Source organism: Saimiri boliviensis, chromosome 3 (assembly GCF_048565385.1).
Source record: "Saimiri boliviensis isolate mSaiBol1 chromosome 3, mSaiBol1.pri, whole genome shotgun sequence".
Lineage (NCBI taxonomy): Eukaryota > Metazoa > Chordata > Mammalia > Primates > Cebidae > Saimiri > Saimiri boliviensis.
This window is the reverse complement of record NC_133451.1, coordinates 135,783,634-135,805,088: the sequence shown is the minus strand read 5'-3', so window position 1 is coordinate 135,805,088 and position 21,455 is coordinate 135,783,634. Positions and strand designations below refer to the sequence as shown.

Genomic DNA, 21,455 nt, shown 5'->3' with positions numbered 1-21,455 from the left:
GTTGTTTTTTCGTTTTTGGTCTGAGAAACCCAATACCCTGCCACTCCCCTAAATTTCTATGCTCATAACAAACCATTTTGAGTAAATTAGGAGTTCTTGGCTTATTCCAGCCCCATACCTACACTGTCAATTCTTGTTATTTGTAGAAATTATGTTCTGTAAGGTTGCCAGAAATATCATTGCTCCTGGAGGAAACATCGTGTTAGGTCCTGTGAGCCTCTGGTCACAGTATTTTCATCAAGCAGTAAATAGGTAACCTTGCTAATATGCATCTCTGTTTGAAGATACCTTATTTAATATGTATTGTTGAATCATTAACATTTAACTGATGGCTAACATCACTGCAACTCATGCCAGAATGAGCCTTATCTACCACATGTATTTTCTCTAAAGCACATCACAGCACAGTCTTCTCTTACTTAGGAACACCAGGCAGTGCTTCAGCACTAGGGGCCGTTTTACACAGCTAAGTCACCAACAAGCACAGACATGTGAAAAGCTTGGCACTGGATAGACTGTGAAGAGGAGAGGTGTTTATAGCATGAGAGCTGAAACAAGAAGGCAGAGTGTTGGCTAGTCTTACCACATCTGGGTATATGCACGTCAGGGACTCAGTTTTTTGGCCACTCCATTCGTACCTATGAGTGACCACAAACATGCTGTTGAGTATTGATTTTGGGTGTTACAAATACATTTTTAGTTGGTGAATTTGCATATACAGAATTTGTGAATAATGAGGATTGACTGTCCATACAAGCTTGCACACATCACCACACATAATAATTTCTTCCATTAATGTTTAGCTTTCACTCTGGTTCCACATGGAGCACTCTCAACCCAACATTGGTGGTGCAGTTATGTTGGAAGCCTTTACATGGGCTCCCGTAAAAGTCATTCTAAGTGTACCTAGTTTCTTTTTTTTTTAATTTTTTTTATTTTTTTTGAGACGGAGTGTCGCTCTTGTTACCCAGGCTGGAGTGCAATGGCGCGATCTCGGCTCACCGCAACCTCCGCCTCCTGGGTTCAGGCAATTCTCCTGCCTCAGCCTCCTGAGTAGCTGGGATTACAGGCACGCGCCACCATGCCCAGCTGATTTTTTGTATTTTTAGTAGAGACGGGGTTTCACCATGTTGACCAGGATGGTCTCGATGTCTTGACCTCGTGATCCGCCCGCCTCGGCCTCCAAAGTGCTGGGATTACAGGCTTGAGCCACCTAGTTTCTAATAGTTGTGTTGCTGAAAGACCCTTTACAGTAGGGCCAGGCTCCATCCTCCTAATCCCAGAACCTCACAGAGTAGGATCACTTTCTTGGGACCACTGCCCACATTCTTCTCCCTCCGATTATGCCAGCTTGTTATGGTGAAGAGGTGAGTCTCTATACAAACTTGTCCCAAGGAGCTTGCTTCATACCTGTTTCTGTCCTCAGTCCTCTTCTAACTTCAGCCTCACTTAGGAGTGCTTGTTAGTCCCATACTTGACCTTAGCCAGGCCCATGACTCCCAAGTCTTTATCTCTAGTAGGACCTTTCTTCTGCACTCCAGATCTGCCTCTCCAGTTTCCTTCTTGACATTTCCACCAGAAAGACCCACTGGGACCTCAGTATGTCCCAGAGAGTTCTCATTGCTTCCAGCCCCACTCCAAAGCTTGCTCCTTCTTCTCTTCTGCAGGAAGACTTGGCTCCTTGGGCCATTGCCAACCACTCACACAAGCTTGAATTTTCAGTGTCATTCTTAATTGCTCTTTCTCCTTTACACCCAGTGTCTGTATCTTGTGAAGTCCCACAGAGTCTACCTTTGTGCTCTCGCTGCCATCTGCCCATGCCTCTCAAGTGTCAATTACATGGCTCTATTCCAGTTCTTACTGACCGTAGCTATCAGTCTTGCATTCCTCTGAGCCACTCTCCACGGTGCTCCCAGAGGGATCTCTTGGGAACACAGATATGACCATATCACTCTCCTTCTTTAGGTCTTTCAGTAACTTCGCATTGACTACTGGATACAATTTCAATGTAATAAAAGCCTTTTTAAATATGACTCTTGCTTCTTCTCCTGTTGCATCTTCTGTCACCCATATAGCAACTACATTCTTTGAAATTCTTAAAACACCCCATGTCCTTCCTGCCTGCTTGCCTTTCTGTGTGCTCTGCTCTGCCTGCAATCCTGTTCTTACATCCATTCCCCTTGTGAGCTCTTGCTCACTATTTAACACGTGGATTAACGTCTGCCTCGTCTATGAAGACTTCCTTGACACCCACAGTATAGTTAGTTCTCCTGTCTTTGAGCTTCTAGAGACCTTTGAGCAAACATAAATTATATCACTCTATTTTGGAATTTTTAAATAATGGATCTAGTTTTGGACATGTGTTTTAGATGCTTGAGGCAGATCTATGATGAAATACTCAGTAGGCAGTCTCATAGTTAGGATACTTAACTCCCATGACATGAAGAAAATCCAACATATCTAAGACTTTATGGTACCCTAATAGCCATTATTTCAAATTTGCAGGAGACATCCCTCTCCATTTCCTCTTCCTGATTATTAGTTATTTTCATTCATGTGCCTACACTCATATCTGAGCCACATTGAATTAATTTGACAAATAAGTTTCATGAATTACAATGTCAAATACTCTTTCCCAAGTTCTGAGTTACAATTACTTTTGAGAGAGTATTGTTGATGTCATGCCTCCTTTTGCCTATTAAGCATTTAAATTATTCCTGTTTTTCTCCATGAAGTTTCGAGACACAGCTATGAGAAAGCTGTTCTTGATTTCATTAACTCCCTTGAGAGAACAACCATGCTTAGTGAGCACCAGGGGACTATTGCTGGCGTCTGGGCCCAGGGGTCCCGACCAAAGGGTAGAATAGGCATTTCTGAAATAATTATTCAAGCCTAAAACATTGCACCCTTAGCAATGATCTTCCATTGGAAGGCATGGGATAATTTCTATAAATCATTCAAACTTTTCATATTATACTTTTAATCTTGATTTATACTTTTATTACAAAATATCCCTTAGTTCATCTGAATATTGACTATGTTCTATAAGAAATAACAGTTATAACCATGAGGAATAAAGCAATTCTTCTGGGGCATCCTATTTTGTCAATACCTGTCTTTCTAAAATTCTGTTTAATCTGCTGAATGGTTCCCCTGTCTTTCAACTTACTATTATTCTCTGATGTCTTTTCCTCCATCTTTTAGGCAATATTTGAAAAATTCCTATAATCAATCATTCTCTGATTCCTTTATTTAGTTCTATTCAGTCAGCAAAATTTCAAAGTGCAGTGAAATTAAAAATTATAAGCACTGCCAAATTCCAAACCTACTGACCTAGCCAAATGGACTTGAGAAATGTTCTCCAATATAAATTTTAATTTTTTTTCCTATTGGTTAAAAATTTTTTCCAAGGGAAGTCAGAAAGTAATAAAGAGGGAAACATTTTTAGGTCTAACTAATTAATATTTTAGACAAATTAAAGTTCTTATGATGGAGACCCCACTGTTTAAACAAAGAAGCAGAAAAAATAAATGTCACAGGAACTATAAGAGGCATTTATGATTAATAATAAGTCTATTCCTTCAGAACCAACATTATATAGTTTTTCCAGCCAAAATGAGAAAATACTCACAGCTTGTGAGTTTACAGGTTAAGTTGATGTGAAAGCATTTTACCTGCTTTGTGGTACTGATTGATCCTACATGCTAGTCTTAGGATGAATACTCAACACAACAATTCTGACCACTCAAAGAGGATGGTTGAAGTTCACCAGAGTTCTTCCCATGCCAGTGTTCAAATCATGTGTTTACTTTTAAGCTCTGTTACATTTTCATCGGACATGTGTTGGCTTCCTTCTGCTACGATCCATCACCTCATTCCTCTGTGTGTTTCTAAAGCAAATTAAATACAAATTTATTTTTTCCCCAAACCAGTGCTGGCATCACCATTAAATGAACTGGAAATACAGAACTGTGGATTCTAGGTTGCCAATAACTTTCATCAATCAGTCTAGCTGATTACATGGAAATCCAGGAGAAGGTATATTGGGAGAAAGAAAGAATAAAGAGTTTAAAATTTGGTTAGGAGGATAAGAGAAATATATGAAAACATAGCTAGCTAACATGGCATATAATAAGAGCTAAATTCATCTTGCATTGTTCTCAGTTTACTTGCATTGGACTGGGGAAGCCTCATCAATGAGTTTTGTTTTGAAATAACCTTATTTGAAACAAATGAGACATTTTACTAGAATTCTGAATTATTTAAAAAAATTTGGCCTAACTCCTGGGAGACAGATTATATATTTTTAAAAATGTTGTTCTCAAAAGCAAAGCCTATTATATCATGGCAGTAAATATTAGATGAAAGCTTGAAAGGGATAATGATGAATCAGCCTTTCGGTTTAGTTTCCTCATGTGTGAAATGTGGTTAGCAAGTAGATGATTTGCACCAGGGGTCCCCAAACTTTTTACACAGGGGGCCAGTTCACTGTCCCTCAGACCGTTGGAGGGCCGGACTATGCAAGGTGTGACACCCTTCACAGCCAGCGCTGCTGCCTCCACTATCCCAGACAGCGGTATATAGTGTCACAGGCCCAGCACCGCCTCCAGTGCTGTATACAGGGATGGCGGTGATCAGCCTGTGACACTGTGTATACAGCGTCTGGACATCTGCAGCAGCGGTGGGCCTCTTCTGTGGGAAGCCCACTGCTGCATGTTTCCCCTATTATAAGACATCTCCCAAAAATAAGACAGCCTCCATCTTTTGGGGGTAAAATTAATATAAGACAGGGTCTTATAATAGGGGAAACACGGTGTGTAGTAATGTGGGGGGAGACTTTTGGGCAAAGGGAGGTTATAGGGGCCATTATGTTTTTGAACATTTGGGGGAGTATGGGGCCCATTGTACTGTGTAGTAATGGTTATAGTGCTTTGCCTTTCTTCCTACTTCTGCTGTTATTTCACACTGCTTCCGGTGATGTGGGGCGCTGCAGCCACAGACCAGATGTGCGTCATATGACGCGCTTCCGGAGCCGTGATGCGTGCATCCTGCGTCACCGGAAGATGCAGATGCATCCTGTGCTCCTCTCACTGACCACCAATGAAAGAGGTGCCCCTTCCTGAAGTGCGGTGGGGGCCAGATAAATGGCCTTAGGGGGCCGCATGCAGCCCGCGGGCCGTAGTTTGGGGACCCCTGATTTACACCATCCCTCTTAGCTCTATGAATTTAATGTAGAGCTGTACTTCAGAGAGGAAAGCAAAATTAAGAGGATTTCCAGAATAATGGTAGGTTTAAAAATCCATTTTTTTTCTTTTGGGTAAAAGCAGGTAAACAAAAAGAACTAGAAACATTAAGTTACTGAGGACGTATATGTGTACATACACACACACACACACACACACACACACACACACATATATATATTTGTTTTTAAAAAAACCGTACTTGTGCCAATAGTCCATCATATAAATTAAATATGACTAAAAGTCAGGTTGAATTTGCTTGTTTCCATGGCCTCAAACAGAGTCAACTGGGGAGTTCCACGTCTCTGTCTTTTCTAGGCCAATCTTGATATAATAGTTAATTGCAATGAGATCTTTTGTTCAAATATACTGCTGCTGATAGAGACACGGCCTCTTTTGACCAATAAGTCTGAAGTGTAATGCCAAGAGAAGGAGACATGATTTGTTAGGGGTAAATCAGTGGAGTAATGACATTCTATTAAAAAGATAGTGCTAGTCCAGAAATCCTGAGATAATGGAAGTAATTGCCTAGAAGGCTTATTTTCCCTTCTTTTAGCTTCATTAATCAGAAAAGGAGAACCAAGCCTTGACCGAGGACTAGTTCATAGTGAGAAAAAGGATCTTATTTTTCCATCTTTAATTTCTGTGATTGTGTAAATCTAAATAAAAAACACTGAGAACATTCAAAATGTTCATGTATTTTTAAGCAACAATAGTAGCTCAATAGAGTACATTAGGTACAGAGAAATGAAAGAGAATAGCTTAACACCAGTTTTATGAAATTTACTGACTCTAAGTAGAGAACGAGCCACCAGGTCAGGTTTCAAGTTTTTGTCTTAAATGTCAATATTCTACAAAAGAAGGCTGATTCTTGGGGAGTCTAAGGAAATAAATGATTCTTCAAGCATTTGCATATTTTATGACTAAAATCATAGACAGTTTGTTCCTCACAGCATGAAACTGATTTTACATGTGTCTACTTAATGAAATATGTTTTTTGGAAACAATTTTATTTATTTCCCTGTATCCCATGAAGCCAAATCTCTCCTCAAATCAATCTCCTTTCTCTCCTTTTTAGTATAACAGACATTTCTTTTTTTTCTGCTGGGACCTGAGTAGTTCAAAAATTTGATTATCCACTCAGAATTTCCAAAGTACCTATTTTCTTAAGGGAAGTGATGAATAGATGTCATAAATGCAATGCTAATGTCCTCAGACGTTAAAAACAATAAGCATCAAGAACTTTAATCGATAACTGAATAATGCTTCCATCAAAATGGACACCTTTAAAGACTAGATGCTTGGATGATGATGCCCCTGCTCTAAACAATGTTGGAACTTTTCTTTTGGAAAGAACTTTGGAGTAAGGAATGAGCAATGTGAAAGTTATTTCTAAGATTGTATAGACTAACTTTTGCATGAGAAAACGTGTTACCCAGCATAATCACCCACATACAGAATTGACTTCGTTATCAGTCAGGGTTCAAGAAAGAAATATATTACTCACTCACCGTGTGTGTGTGTGTGTGTATGTGTGTGTTTAACTGAGGACCCTTTAACAAAAGGTCTATTTACCAAAGATGTGAAAAGGATAATGGAAAACCAACAAAGGGTGAGAGGTCTTTTACTTTTCCTAGGTTTGGATAGGATAAAAAGAGAGAGGTGTATTGGCATGTTGAGTCAGATGTAGGTGAGAACTTTCCCACTGCACCTTGGGATACAGAGGAGGCAGACAACCACATCCCTGAGCATACTCTCCTCTTTTTTTTTTTTTGAGACGGAGTTTCGTCCTTGTTACCCAGGCTGGAGTGCAATGGCGCGATCTCGGCTCACCGCAACCTCCGCCTCCTGGGTTCAGGCAATTCTCCTGCCTCAGCCTCCGGAGTAGCTGGGATTACAGGCACGTGCCACCATGCCCAGCTAATTTTTTGTATTTTTAGTAGAGACGGGGTTTCACCATGTTGACCAGGATGGTCTCGATCTCTTGACCTCGTGATCCACCCGCCTCGGCCTCCCAAAGTGCTGGGATTACAGGCTTGAGCCACCGCGCCCGGCCGATACTCTCCTCTTTACTTCCAAAATTCTGATGGTGCTTCCTTTTGTCCATACTTGATGGAAAGCTGGAAAGCCAGGGAGCCTCTGTCCTTCCACTCATACAGGTAAGTCGCCTGGGACACAAAGCAGAGTAGAGAATCATGGAGAGTGCTCTGGAGGGGCTTACCTGTGCACAGTGATCTACATCTCTCCACCAAGGGCTGTAAGGAAGACGGGTGTAGCTGTGGAAGGTAGTTCTAAGAGAAGGGTCCCTTACATGAATGGAAAATGGAAACTCACTGGAATAAGCATGCAGCCAACAGGGGAAATGAGTATGTTTTAGTTCATTCATTATGATTCAACCTTATTCCTTTACCTCATTCCTTTACAACCATGTCTTAGTTTTTGACAGGAACATATGCGAATGGCTGTTAATACATTCAAACTAGGATATTTTCATTGTTCTTTAGGTGGAACAAATGTATTTTTTGTGAAGAATTTTAATAGAGAATGGAAAACTATGTAATGACAAATCAAAAGTGTGTGGGGTGTGTGTGTGTGTGTGTGTGTGTGTGTGTGTGTGTGTGTGTAGCCATCTCCATACCTTATCTATGTACATGAGTGAAATAGAGTCTTCAAAATCTAACTTGGATTTGGGAATGGGGAGATTAAAAACAAAAATTTTGGACATCTGTAATAATCCAAATCTGCCTGCTCTTGACAGTCTTTATTTCCTTGAACCAGTTTCAGTGCCTTGGCAGGTTCAGTGATGTTTTATTTTTGCTGGAAAATAGGAGCATGGGCAGTAGTCAGGACTGCCAGGGACAGAAAAGACAAATTATCCTGAGTGCTCTGGAAAATATTGAGAGCACTGGTGTGCAAGCCTTGATTTGCTGGACAGGGGTATGGATTACCTAATAGGGCTTCTACTTCTCTGGCACAATTAGGCTATCTTCCATCCAAATTGAGATTGAACATTTTTCCTATGAAAACCAGGTCAACTTTTGGTCTTGGTAATTCATCAGTTATTGTTCACAGTTACTATCTCTGTCTGTTGAATGACAGTGGTTCAAAGGTCCTAAATGAGATACTAGAAGAAAGTGCTTATTGTATATTCTCTTGGGTAATTGAGACAGAATAAAGCATAATATCAAAACTGGGTTTAGTCCCTAAGAAAACTCAAGGTACAGATGGATTCAGTGGTAAATTCTAGCAAATATTTAAGGGAGACGTGCTGATCTTACAGAAATTCTTTCAGAAAATGAGGAGGAGAAAATATACCCCAACCTGCCTTATGAGCCAACATAGCCCTGCTGCCAATACCTGTCAAAGATATTACCAAAGGGGGGGGAAAAAAAAGAAAAGAAAGGAAAATTGCAGACTAATCTTTCTCATGAAGATAGATACCAAATTCTCAATGAAATATCAACAAATTAAATCAATAGTACATAAAAGAATATTACATAATAACAATGTGGAAGTTATCCCAGAAATGCAAGATTGATTTAATACTTAAAAAATCAATGTAATTCACCATATTGATGAAATAAAGGAGAGAATTCAAATGATCATTTTGATAAATTCAAATTTGTCTTTATGTGCTTTTCTTTACATATATGTGAATATGATAAAGCACTGCCCTTTGAAAACTTTCTGTCTCACTTCTTTTAATAAAAGGAAAACAAAAATAAGAACAAGCTCTAAGGTTTAGTTTCATACTCTGTTTAAAGATTAGGTTAGTTACTTTATAAGTAAAGATTATACTTAATTTTTTAAAAAAGGCAGAAAGAGTGAAATTTATAAGAATCCTAACTGCTCACATAGTAGGGGTCAGATTTGATCTCGGCTGCATCAGGAATGGATCTGTCATCCATACTGTACACACCCACAGCATGCATTTTCCCTTGGTTGCACATTCCACATTCAGCCTGGGTTAGGTGAGCTCCCAGGACATCTGTCCAAGTCAAGGTGCTGGGATCTGAGGGCCTCTTTGGATGTGGCTGGCATCAACATAAACAAAGATGGGAGAGGTGTCCAAATCAGGGGTGCAGCTCAATGGAAAGCAGCTCTCCACTTCCCTCCCTCCCTCCCTCTCTCCAGCCATTCATCCATGTAATAAATAGCTGAGGATCTACCTTGTGAAAGGCACAAGATAAAAGAAGCTGCTACCCTCCTGGGATGTATATTCTAAGGGGATTACTCATAGCAGTAATAATATGGTTATCTTTCTCTTATGTATCAGAAACCCAAGGAGCAAGTGTGGTGTTAGTTTTTGGTCTATCACGGTTCAGATGGCTCATGAACGGGCTAGAATAGAACCTCGTTTTATCCATTTCATTTCTGGCCAAAGACTATCTACTTCCTTATCCTCCTTCCCCTTTCTCATCTCTGTACAGGACTCTGCCTATTTTAAGTATTGGTCCTACCTTTTGTCTTGATCCACTTGATCATAAAGCAACCTTTATTTTTCTCCATCACAAGGCAGTTGGTTCCAGATGGTAAATCCTGATTTAAGAACTCTTGATGGAGACATTTTTGTGAATAGGCAAATAGTTTCAATTTTTTTTTTTTTCTTTTTTGGTTCTGCGCTGACTCCTTAGAGACTTGGTTGGAAGTTGTAGGCCTAGTTTTCCTTGGAACACTATATATTCTGTAAATCCCTTGATTAGTCTTACTTTGTGTTATGGAAGAACACGGAATTTCTTTGGTATTTACTCTGTGAAATTTCAAAGTAAGTCTTTAGAATCTGTCAAGGTAGCATACAATATTTAAGCAAGAATAACAATAGAAATAAAGCTGAACTCTTGAAGAATTTCTATAGATATGTGATTATTTTGGACATTGGGTGTTATGAATGATGCATTATGATATATGACATTGTGAATATATGGCATGATACAATGTATCACTCGGGAATAATATTGAAAATATTTATAAAAATAATTTCTTCTAAGTTAATTCCATTGTTTTCCTGTTCTGTTTTATTGTTAATTCCAGGGTTCCTCTGTGAATTTTCTGAAACATTTTAGGTTGAAATCTGAAGCACTCTTACTCTGTGTGTTTTATGATTCGACTGAACATACCTGGTTCTTGGCTGCTAATTATTTCTACATGCAGGTTCCTAATGATTATTGGCTTTATCCTGTCTCAAGGGTTTTCTTCTAAATGGAAATTTGTGTTTATAAAATAGCACCATATAGTTACTTAATGGACTATTGTCTATCAATGTTACCTGTTCTGCTGAATATTGGGAAGTGGTAAGTACCACTTCCACAGAGGTTTCATTTTTGGCTTTTTTCGGGGGTTAGATTATTCTATGTATTGAAGGAAATAATTATGTTTATAATGACAGGGACAGAGCCTTTTCTTAGGTGAGTTACTTTCCTAGGTAGATAATAGTGCAATTTAATCCTCTGTTACATATTTACATTTTGTTCATAAAAAGAAATAAAAATCACCTTTACTCTGAAACATTCCATTTTTATTCCAGAAGCAGTTAATGTAATGGTCTTTAAGGATTTTTCTGGAGGTTCCACTTTTCCCTACATGTGTTGTTTTGCCAAACTGCAAATTACTCAGCCTTTGCGAGCAGGAGATAAATAAAATACCTGGATTGAGGTGGTCCAAAGAGACTGTGCAAAGTCATCTACTCTGTCATATATTTTTTGACTATTCTTCAGGTGAAGTAGTTTATAATTAATAGATGAACCAAACCAATTCAAGATTATTAATGGAAAGTGTGCAGGTAGGCAGGAAACCAGCATTTTCTGAGATTATTGTATCATTTAATTTTCAGCAACCTTCTAAGGAAAAATGTTATTTTTTCCTGTGTCACTGATGATAACTTGCTCACGATCATGCATTGTGTTGGAAACAAGACTTATCAGGCTTATGGCATGCTGCTATGAACAGAATATGTCTCCCTTAAATCCTCAATGTGATGGTATTAGGAGGTGGGGCTTTGGGAGGTGATTAGGTTTACAGGAGGCTATTAGGCTGGAGCCCCCACAATGGGATTAATGTCCTTATAAGAAGAGACCAGAGAGAGAACGTCTCTCTTCCATTCCCCAAGTGAGGACACAGCAAGAAGGCAGCTTCCTGCAAGAAAGCCCTCACCAGAAATCGAATTGACTGACATGTTGATCTCTGACTTTCCAGCCTCTAGAATTGCGAGAAATAAATTTCTCTTGCTTACACAACTCAGTCTATGTTATTTTGTCATAATAGCCTGAGCTGACTAAGACAGATGACTTGTTTAGGAATAGCAATCTTGGCTCTGCTTAGGGAATTTCTACTTTGAAGATTACCAGGAACAAGAGAACGAAGAAACCACTTGGTCGTCATTATTTGAAAAAAATTTTAGAGTTTATCAGTACTGGGAAAAATAATAACAAATGAGCAATTTAACTAGAAAGGAAGATAAAAAAAGAATAGAAAATTCTCTCTGAGGCCCTTGCCTCACTTTTGGAAAAGGATTCAAGTTGGTATATGGCAAATAAAACTTTTAGCCTGGGGCTTGCCAAAATGTCAAAGTTTTCATTGTCTTTTTACCCTTGTTGGTGCAGTCTCTCCAGCTCCAGGAAAACAATCGTGTAACTACCTAATTCCTTATGTCACTCTTATGAACTAATAGTATTTCCTAAAGTGGGTATTCCATTGTCTGAAAGCAAAATGCTTATTCAGGCCAGACAAATGAGCTCTTCTCAAGCGCCATGCAATGTACTCCGACAAAGCGGACTGATTCTTCTCTTCCCTCTCCCCAGTCTCTTGATGGACAAAAATCAGCTCAAAATCAGAAGACATTGTTATAGCCTGTGGTTTCTTTTCCTTTATTTTTTGTAATTTTTGTTTGTTTGTTTTTGAGATGGAGTTTTGCTATTGTTTCCCAGGCTGGAGTGCAATGGTGTGATCTTGGCTCACTGCAACCTCCGCCTCCCCGCTTCAAGTGATTCTTCTGCCTCAGTCTCCCTAGTAGCTGGGATTACAGGTGGATGCTACGATGCCCAGCTAATTTTTGTATTTTTAGTAGAGACGGTTTCACCATGTTGGTCAGGCTGGTTTTGAACTCCTGACCTAAGGATATCCTCCCACCTTGGCCTCCCAAAGTGCTGGGATTACAGGCATGAGCCACTGCGCCTGGCCTATATTTTGGAATATTATAAATATTTATCTTAAGTTCTTTTCCAGACAGATGTACTATCTCTGATTCTTGAGGTGCCAATTCTCTCATTGTTTGGTGGTTTGTTTCTTCTCCATGGTTTGTCATGTTTCCTTGTTAGCTCATCTGCAGCAGAGGGTGCTTCCTGAGCTTTAGGAACCCTGGGCCATAGAAGTGATAGAAGTGGCCTTGTAAAGTGATGTGGGGTTGCTGTCAGTCAGGACCCTACAGATCTTAGTGTTTCAGGGCATTTTTTATATTAACGTGTCACTCTTGAATTTCTGTTCCAGTTAGGAGTAGAAGTTAGACCCCACATCTGAGCATGGGCTGGGGTTAAGGCTTTAATGACTCAGAGATCACTTCTTTCATCCATGGGCTCAGGGAGAAGGGAAGATTTGTGATGCTTGTCCAGGCCAGTGCACAGAGGTATCCTATTTCCCATCTCAAATATGGGTGGTCTGTATGCTCTTGGCAGTTTTCAGAAGGTTCGCTTCTAGCCTTCCTTTTTTGAGGGCTTGATTTCTTATGTTTTTTCTCTTTGAGAGTGTTACCCCAGACACCAGCCTCTTGCACCTCTATCTGAGACTGCAACCCTGTGGGTCTTGGCCTTCAGCTCTTCACTCTTGTTTTGAGTTCTTTTGTATTTCTGGCACATGGAAATTTCTTTCTTGTTTTCACCCTCAGCTTATTTTTTGGTAATTTTATCTTTTATTCAGCATTTCTATGTGTCTTGGAGTAGAATAAACTGTGTCAATGCAGTCTACCATATTGATTGGAGGTTTCCCATTACTGAATGTGTGATATTTTAATTCTATTTATAGTAACGTGTTGATTTTCCTGAACATTTTGTTTTTCTAACCTTGGTTACACTTGTGAGATGACTATATATATATATAATTTGATAGAAAACTATGTCTATAATATGCTGGCTCATTAACAAATAACTGACTTAATTATGTAGTTAAGCAGATATTAATTCAGAAACCACATTAGCCTAGAAAATAATGTGAAATATATTTAAGCTCAGAATTTACAAGAAGGCTCTTAGAAAGGTTGAAAGCAAAATTTGCAGAATGCCTAAGGGTTGAAAGTTTCATTGACTCTTTTGAGCAATGAAACTTTGGCAAAGGATATGTTTTAATGAGGTTTTTTTTTCCCCCCTGAGACAGAAGACTGGAGTTCTACTTGCTGTATTTAAAACTCCCTATAACCTCTTAACAGGTGTTCCAAGAATAAAGAAAACTACTGTTCTGCTGTCCGTGGAGACATCTTGTTTGATACACAGATCCAGATTCAACCACAAGGGCAAGGTAGGAGATTATACGATTAAATTGGTTCTTTTCTTCAGCTTCAGAATCAGAACAGAAAGGAAATTCCCATTTTGGATCTGGAATCAAGTGGCTTTGACAATACTTTTTGTTATCTTTGTCCCTTTCTTTAACTCATGGGTTTTCAGGAGGAAGATTTTAATGTCTAATGAAAATACAATTCAGGTCATCTACTTTCAAGTTAAATTTATCTTTTTAAAACTGTGCCCAGTGAAAAGCTTTATTGGTCTACTTTCTAGAAATACAATGCTAACAAATAAAGAGGACTGGAAAGCTGCAGTTCTTTGGAATAGAATATTCCGAACAGAACTGAAACCATGTGCCTATTTCAAGCGTATTTGAAAAACCTTGTAACACATTTTGACTCATCATGGATTTAATATCATTAGTAGGAAAAGGAAGGTAAAAATAACAGTCTAAACCTGACTGAAGATTCTTGACCTGTTAAGAATTTATCTTAAGATGCAGGAAATGAGATTGTCATCTTTTCAGAGGGGTCAACACCAGGGGAAGGGTTAGAAGAGTGTGTGGCAATCAAAATAAAAACAAAATGAAAACAAAAACACACTCCCTCTCTGCCCTAACACCTCATAAAAGTAAAATCCCAACCTAAACAATAAAAACCCAAGAGCTCTAAACAAAACCTAGCACACTGAAAGATCCTAATAAAAACATGTAGTACTACATATATATGTATATATATGCGTGTGTGTGTGTGTGTGTGTGTGTGTGTGTGTGTGTGTGTGTGTGTATAAAGTATCAGGATGTTTTGAAAGCTGTGGGACATCCAGGTGAAAAAGTGTAAAAAGGTAGAAAGAGTAAGGTCCTACTGTAATCATAAGGAGTTTCCTTAAACCTCTGGAAGATACCTTAAAGGCAGGGTCTCTGAATTCCACACCATATAGGAAGGCAGCTTTGCCAGTCTGGGTTTCCTTACCTTCAGGATACATCAGTGAGTCTGCTACATGTTAAGAACTTATTTGGAAGTATGTGTGACCTTCTTCTATAGGGAAATCAAAACAGAAAGTTTGTGTAATGCCATGTAGTGAAAAGCACAGTGTCTGCTTTTGTTAGCTTGGGCTGCATTTTTATTTTTATCGGTAGAGTTTTTTTCCAACAGCAAGTCTATTTCCAAGGAATCTGAGAAATAATCTCTTTTTATTTCATTGTATCATTTCATTATAAAGAAGGAAACTGATGAGTTTGGTCAAAATTATGGTCAAAATGATATTGTGGCTGTGCATTGGACATAGCCATATTCTAGGTGTTTCTAATAGTGCTGGCATAACCTACCAAAGACTTACGTTGAAGAGGAATCTGAGTTGAGTCTTCTAGTTTTTTCATTTTGGGAGGTTTCCTCTTTAAAAGGGCAACATTTTGTATGTGTTGACTCGTGGAAAGTTAGGTGATCAGGCAGAGAGTCTCTTTTCCCCTTTAAAAAATACAGTTGCCTATTAAATTCTTACACATGTAACAAAACCAACACAAATAAAAGTTTTTTGGTGAAAACAGAATTCTGTCTCTATTTCACATCTTCTTCTCACAATTTTCAGGCCAGAGTTTTGGGATTGCCCTTTCTCTACACTAAATTCTCGTTTTCCCCAGGGTTACAAACTCATAGCTCTGTGATGATAGACTAAGAGGAATTTCCCCTGTACTGTGGTAGGTGACACTGTGACCCAAGTCCTTCCAGAGAGAGATTTTTTTGTCTTGTCTGAAATAAATTTAGTACCTCTTCACAACTAGGCAAACCTGAATATGAGTATGATAACAGCATCAAAGTGGAACACATAGTCTCAAGAATTCTTACCATCCCACTATTTTCTATTTGGTGACTTGGATTTTAAAAATAAAATATACACGGTGTAAGTGTGGGAAGGGATCATAGATATAAGGCAATCTAACCTCCAGCAATTAACGATGAGGAATCATTCATTGTTTTAATTAATTATTTAATTGTAAGCAAATCATTAGGCTTCTTGGTTCTAGACTCAAAGATCCAGAGATATTTGAGTCCAGAACCAAGAATCCTAATGATTTGTTTCACAAACTCTCCCAGTGTCCATGTTTGGTTAGAGACTTTTGTGGATGAATCCAAAGGATAACGATTATTGCAAGAGGGAAAGGAAATACCTGTCAGTGATCCATAATCTCTATTTATCGCAGTACTCCACAGATATCTAAGGGCATCATCCCAAGAGCTAATAATGCAAATGATTATCTAATTAATAACTTTGTGCTGTTCTCTGGGAAAAAATTGTGCAAGATTATTTCTGCAGCAAATACTTTATAGATATCCATAAATTTCATAAGATTTATCTCTATTATCCCTGCCTCATACTGCTTGCCCCACAATTCACATCTTAAAGTTATGCAGTTTGGCTTATTTTGATCAAGACATTTGATGTTTAAGTGGGGTTGGGTAGGGTTCAAAACTTAATAAAGTATCTGGGTTTTGTTATGGAATGATGCAAACTTGGGTGAATCTCTTGACAATATTGGGATTGGGAAATCTGCCAAAAGTATTGCTTCTACTTGGTGACTAGACATTATAGGACTTTCTCCAGTATGGGAAGTATTGGGAAACGTGGATTTTCATAGTTTATGAAACCTCTTATTCAAAAAAGTAACTTTTTTCTTTTTTTTGCAAAATACCTTGAAAAAAGGAAAATTTCTAGTGATCATTTGTGAGTTTACGTCTATATTTTGGTGGTTCTCATTAGGGGTAAAGTTGCCCCCAAGAGAACATTTGGGAATGTGTGAGGCATTTTTGGTAGTCATGACTGGGGTGGACGATGCTTCTGGCATCTGGTGGGCCGAGGCCAGGGATGTTGCCAACTCTTTGCCCTAAAAAAGAATTATGAGTCTTAAATGTCAATGTGTCTGAGGTTGAGAAACCTCTCATAATTTTTTCTTCTTTCTTAGAATATTAACAGTTTGCATAGTTTGTGATGACCTGGTAACCCTAATTGATACACCACGCTGTGATTGAAGGCAAGCGTGGGCCATGTCCATCTTTTCAATGTTCTTCAAAGTATAGTTTTATAGATCATAGAGGGTGGTACTGGGCAAGCCCTTTGTCTCTTCCTAACCCTTTAAAATATATTCCTGTGAGGTTAGGTCCTCTACTGGCATTTACAAACACTGAGATTGAGCACACTTTGTATAACTTCAAGAAGCAGGACCTAAGAATTACTTAAACAGCAAAAGAAAATGGCTGAACCCTTATTCCTCTCTCACCTCCCGTAAATGTACCAGAGTCAGTCTGCAGGATCACTAGCCTTTTAGTCTTTAAAAACAACTAAACAAAAAAGAGAAGGAAAGAGACTCCATTCTTCTCTTTGTCTTAAGCCTGTTAAGCTGTCGCGTATTTAGGATAAAGGATTTTGCATTTTATGACCACTCTAGTTTACTATAGAGGAGGAACGTCAGACATCTACCTAATTTATTAAGTTGCACACTGTCCAGGTTTAGCTGATGATTGGAGGATATTTATCCTTTCCCACATATTTGAACAGAAAAGGAAAAGATGTATTTGTCTCCTTCTTGTATTCTGAAATGCTTATTTGTAGTTGTTAGGTTAATATTATCTTCCTAGGTCTGGACTATTCTTATTTCCATAGTAACCACACAGCCTATAAGTCCTTTAAAAGGTGATCTATTTTTTTTCTAGTAAATTAGAATTTCTTGTCTTTGTGCTCTGCTTTTTTAAAAATCCATGGTTTGGGAATGAGAGCAAGTAGAGAGATGAGAGAATACCACACACACTGAATGAAATGTGTATTTAACTTATAAGAAATATGTGTAGGTTCCCTTTGCGTTAGGTAGTTCTTCTCTAAGATTATTTTTTAATCTACTTGATGTAATAAACTGCATATAACAGCCAGATGTTTGGTATATTCAGTACAGTGAATATTATCCATAATACGTGACATTGTGATGTCTACAACATGCCAGCTTTGTGCAGAATTCTTCCTTTATGTCATCTACTTTAAAGCAATTTCTTAGAACAGCCCCATGGGGAAGATGCTATTGTTACCCCCATTATACAGATGAGGTAATAAAGCTTGGGAAATTAGGAAATAAGGCCTGTATCATCTGGTTATGGGGTAGCAGGGGCTGCAGAACAGCAAGGATTGCTGCCTGTTCTTTCTTCTGGCAGCTTCGTCCCAGAAGGGTACCTGCCAGATGTCAGCCAGAGCTCTCCTGTATGAGGTTTCTCTTAGGATAAACGGGGGTTAGGGAGCCTCTGGAGGAGGCAGTCTGTCCCTTATCAGAGCTCAAGTGCTGTGCTGGAAGCTCCACTGCTCCCTTTAGAGCTGCTGGGCAGGGACGTTTCAGTCTGCTGAAGTGGAACTCATAACAGCCCCTTTTCCCAGGTGCTCTGTCTGGGGAAGGAGGAGCTTTATTTCTAAGTTCCTGAGGGGCTGCTGCCTTTTTTCAGAGATGCTCTGCGCAGCAAGGAGGGATTGTGGTCACAGTCTGCCTGCAAAGGCCTTGCTGAGCTGCCTCGGGCTCCGCCCATCTGCTGTGTAAACTTCCTTGCAAGTTTGTTTCCCAGGCAAGGTTAGAACTGCCTTGGTAATGGTGGACGCCCCGCCCCCTGTCGAGCTCCATTGTCCCAGGTTGAGCTCAAACTGCTGTGATGGCTGCGAAATCGAGCCCATGGGTTTCAGCTTGCTGGTCTTCATGGGGTGGGACCTGCTGAGCCAGGTCACTTGGCTCCCTGCTTCCAGCCCCCTTTTTTTTTCAGGGGAATGGGCGGTCTGTCTCATAGGCTTTCCAGTTTTGTACTGGAAACCCATGGGGCACAGGCAGGAATCTCCTGGACTTTGGGCTGTAAAGATGGTGGGAAAAGTGCAGTATTTGAACCAGAGTGCCGAAGTGTGCAGAAAAGTCCCCGATGGCCTCCCTTCCTTGGGTAGGAGAGGGAGTCCTCCAGTCCCTTGCTCTTCCCGTGTGAGGCAACACCCAACCCTGCCTCGATTAGCCCTCCTTGGCCTATACCCACTGTCCAACCAGTCCCATTAAGATGAGCCTGGTATCTCCTTTGGAAATGTGGAGATCAGTCACCTTCTGCGTGGATCTGGCTGGGAACTGCACTCCAGAGCTGTTCCTATTCGGCCATTTTCCCCTTCCTCCCTCCCTTCCTTCCTTCCTTCCTTTCTTCCAACAGCATCTTGCTCTGTGGCTCAGGCTCAAGTGTGGTGGCCGATCTCAGCTCACTGCAACCTCTGCCTCCCGTGATCAAGTGATTCTCCTCCTTCAGCCTCTGGAATAGCTGGGATTACAGGCATGCACTACCATGCCCAGCTAATTTTTGTATTTTTTGTAGAGACAGGGTTTCTCCATGTTGGCTAGGCTCTGACTCTGTCTTGAGTCATCTCCTTTCCTCTGCTTTTTTCCAGAAAGACCTTGAGCTTTCCGTGTTGACTGTGTCAACTTCTCCTCTGTTTTTCTCCCACCTCATTTTCAGATCTCTGAGTACTGGAATGACTCAGGGATTAGTCTTTGAACTTCTCAATTTCTTTCCCCATGTTTACTTCTTGTGTGAATTAATTTAGTCTTATGGCTTTAAACACTACTCATCAGCTGGCAACAACTTAGTTCATCTCTCCCTTGTCCACTGGGTGTGATTACAACTGCTCACTCAGGACCTCTACTTGGAGGTCTGATTGCCAACTTCAACTTAGTATGTCCCAAACTAAACTTCTGATTTCCATTTCCCATACTCCTAAAACCCCAAATTCTGCTCTCCTGCCATCTTCTGCATCTCATAGGTGGCTATGCCATCTTTCTATTTGTCCATGCAAAGACAGACAAAACAAAACAAAAAAAAACTCTGGAGTTATCCTTGGATTCTCCCATTGTCTCACACTGCTTATTTAATCTATCAGCAAATCCTGTTGAATTATCTTACAAATATATCTAAAATCTGACACTTACCACCTCTACCACCAGCACTATGGTCTAATCCTTTACCATCGCTCATCAGCATTATTGCAATTGGCACCTAACACATTTCCCTGCTTCAATCCTTGCCTTTACCAGTCCTTCATTTTAGCCTCCATATTAGCAAGCAGAGTGAGCCTTCAGAAATATAAGTCAATCATGTAATCCTGCTTGCCTTAGATCTCTCCAATAGCTCTCTATCCCACTTACAGTAAAAGCCAGAGTCCTTACTATAGAAGGACTAGAATAAGAAGTTAGCCACTAGAATCTGCTCCTCCATTCCCTGAATCCGTTACCACACTGAGCACTTCACTTCCCTTACTTCATCCTCATTCACTCAGCTCCAGCCATGCTGATTCTCCTGCAGTTTCTTAAAGATATGAGCATGCTTCCACCTTGGGGGTCCTTGCACCTGCTACCTCCTCTGCCTGGGATGCTTTCCCCATAAGGGGAGATAGCACTTGTCCTGTGCTAACTGTGAGCCAAGTCTATTCTAAGTGCTTTGCAAGTAAGAATACATTTGATCTGTGTGTCTCGATGCCTCAACTTCCTTCAGATCTTTGCTCAGTGTTGTGAGAAATGCCATCTCTGTCTACTATAAATATAATATAAACCCCTCCCCATCTACCTCCCTCATCTCCCTATCCCCTTTACTGTGTGTTTGCCCCAATCCTGTTACCATGATTCATGAGATATATTTACTTGTTTATTTCTTATATATTTTCTTACATATAAGAAATTTCCTTCACTGGAATTATTATGCACTTCATGAGGCAGGGCTTTTTTGTTCTCTGCTTGTCAAATTACTGACTGACTGAATTTTATACTTGGTGATGTCTTCAAGCTTACCCAAAATTGGTAATGCATCATCAGGGTCTTATGGCTCTCTTCTGTGGCCCTAGCATTGTATGTGCTAGACAGTCTCTAGGGGAGTGTGCAGGGGATGAGGGTGAGTGTTTAAAAAACATTCAAGGCACTCCTCTCAAAGACCTTTAGGCTAGGTTGATAGCACTGCTCTAATACACATGACACAGCAATGTTTTTTCTTTGTGGCATTAGGGATGGAATATGGGGAGCTCATATAGCCAGGCACAGCTTCTGTGAAGAAGAGAATTTTGAGCTAGTCTTTAAAGAATGGCCAGGGCTTAGTAGCAGCACAGTGTGAGATGGGGCAGAGTGGAAAGGAAGCAAGGTTTTGAGAGAATATGTGTGTAGATGTTTACGTGTATTCACATATACAGTTAGCTACTAGTCCTACTGCAAGCACAGAGAATACACACACACACACACACACACACACACACACGCACACACACACACAGAGAATAGAATGTTATTTTATTAAATGTTCTGTAATTTTCTTTTTTTAAATTGCATTTTAGGTGTTGGGGTACATGTGAAGAACATGCAAGATTGTTGCATAGGTACACATGTGGCAGTGTGATTTGCCGCCTTCCTTCCCCTCACCTATATCTGTCATTTCTCCCCATGCTATCTCTCCCCACCTCCCCGCTCCGTCCCTCCCCCATTTCCCCCCAATGGACCCCAGTGTGTAGTGCTCCCCTCCCCAATTTTCTAAAGCTAACAATAAATTGACAGTAACTTTTTGAGACAAGTCACCTCCAATCTTACTGAATTTGCTTCTGCAACTACAAAATAAGCATAATAGTGCCTGTTTCCTTAGGTTGGTGGTATAACAGTCAGTGTAACCTAGTGGCTTCAAATTCTGGCTCTGCTACT

At 39.9% G+C, this 21,455-nt stretch overlaps 1 protein-coding gene across 5 annotated transcripts in view; it reads left to right on the top strand.

Moving 5' to 3' along the window:
- Nucleotides 1-21,455, top strand: part of TLR2 (toll like receptor 2) — a 274,882-nt gene that overhangs the window by 205,065 nt on the left and 48,362 nt on the right. For all 5 annotated transcript variants that reach the window (XR_012516971.1, XR_012516973.1, XR_012516974.1 and 2 more), the window contains one exon: nucleotides 13,657-13,745. The gene's annotated coding sequence lies outside the window, so the exon portion shown is untranslated. The remainder of the gene's footprint in view (nucleotides 1-13,656; nucleotides 13,746-21,455) is intronic.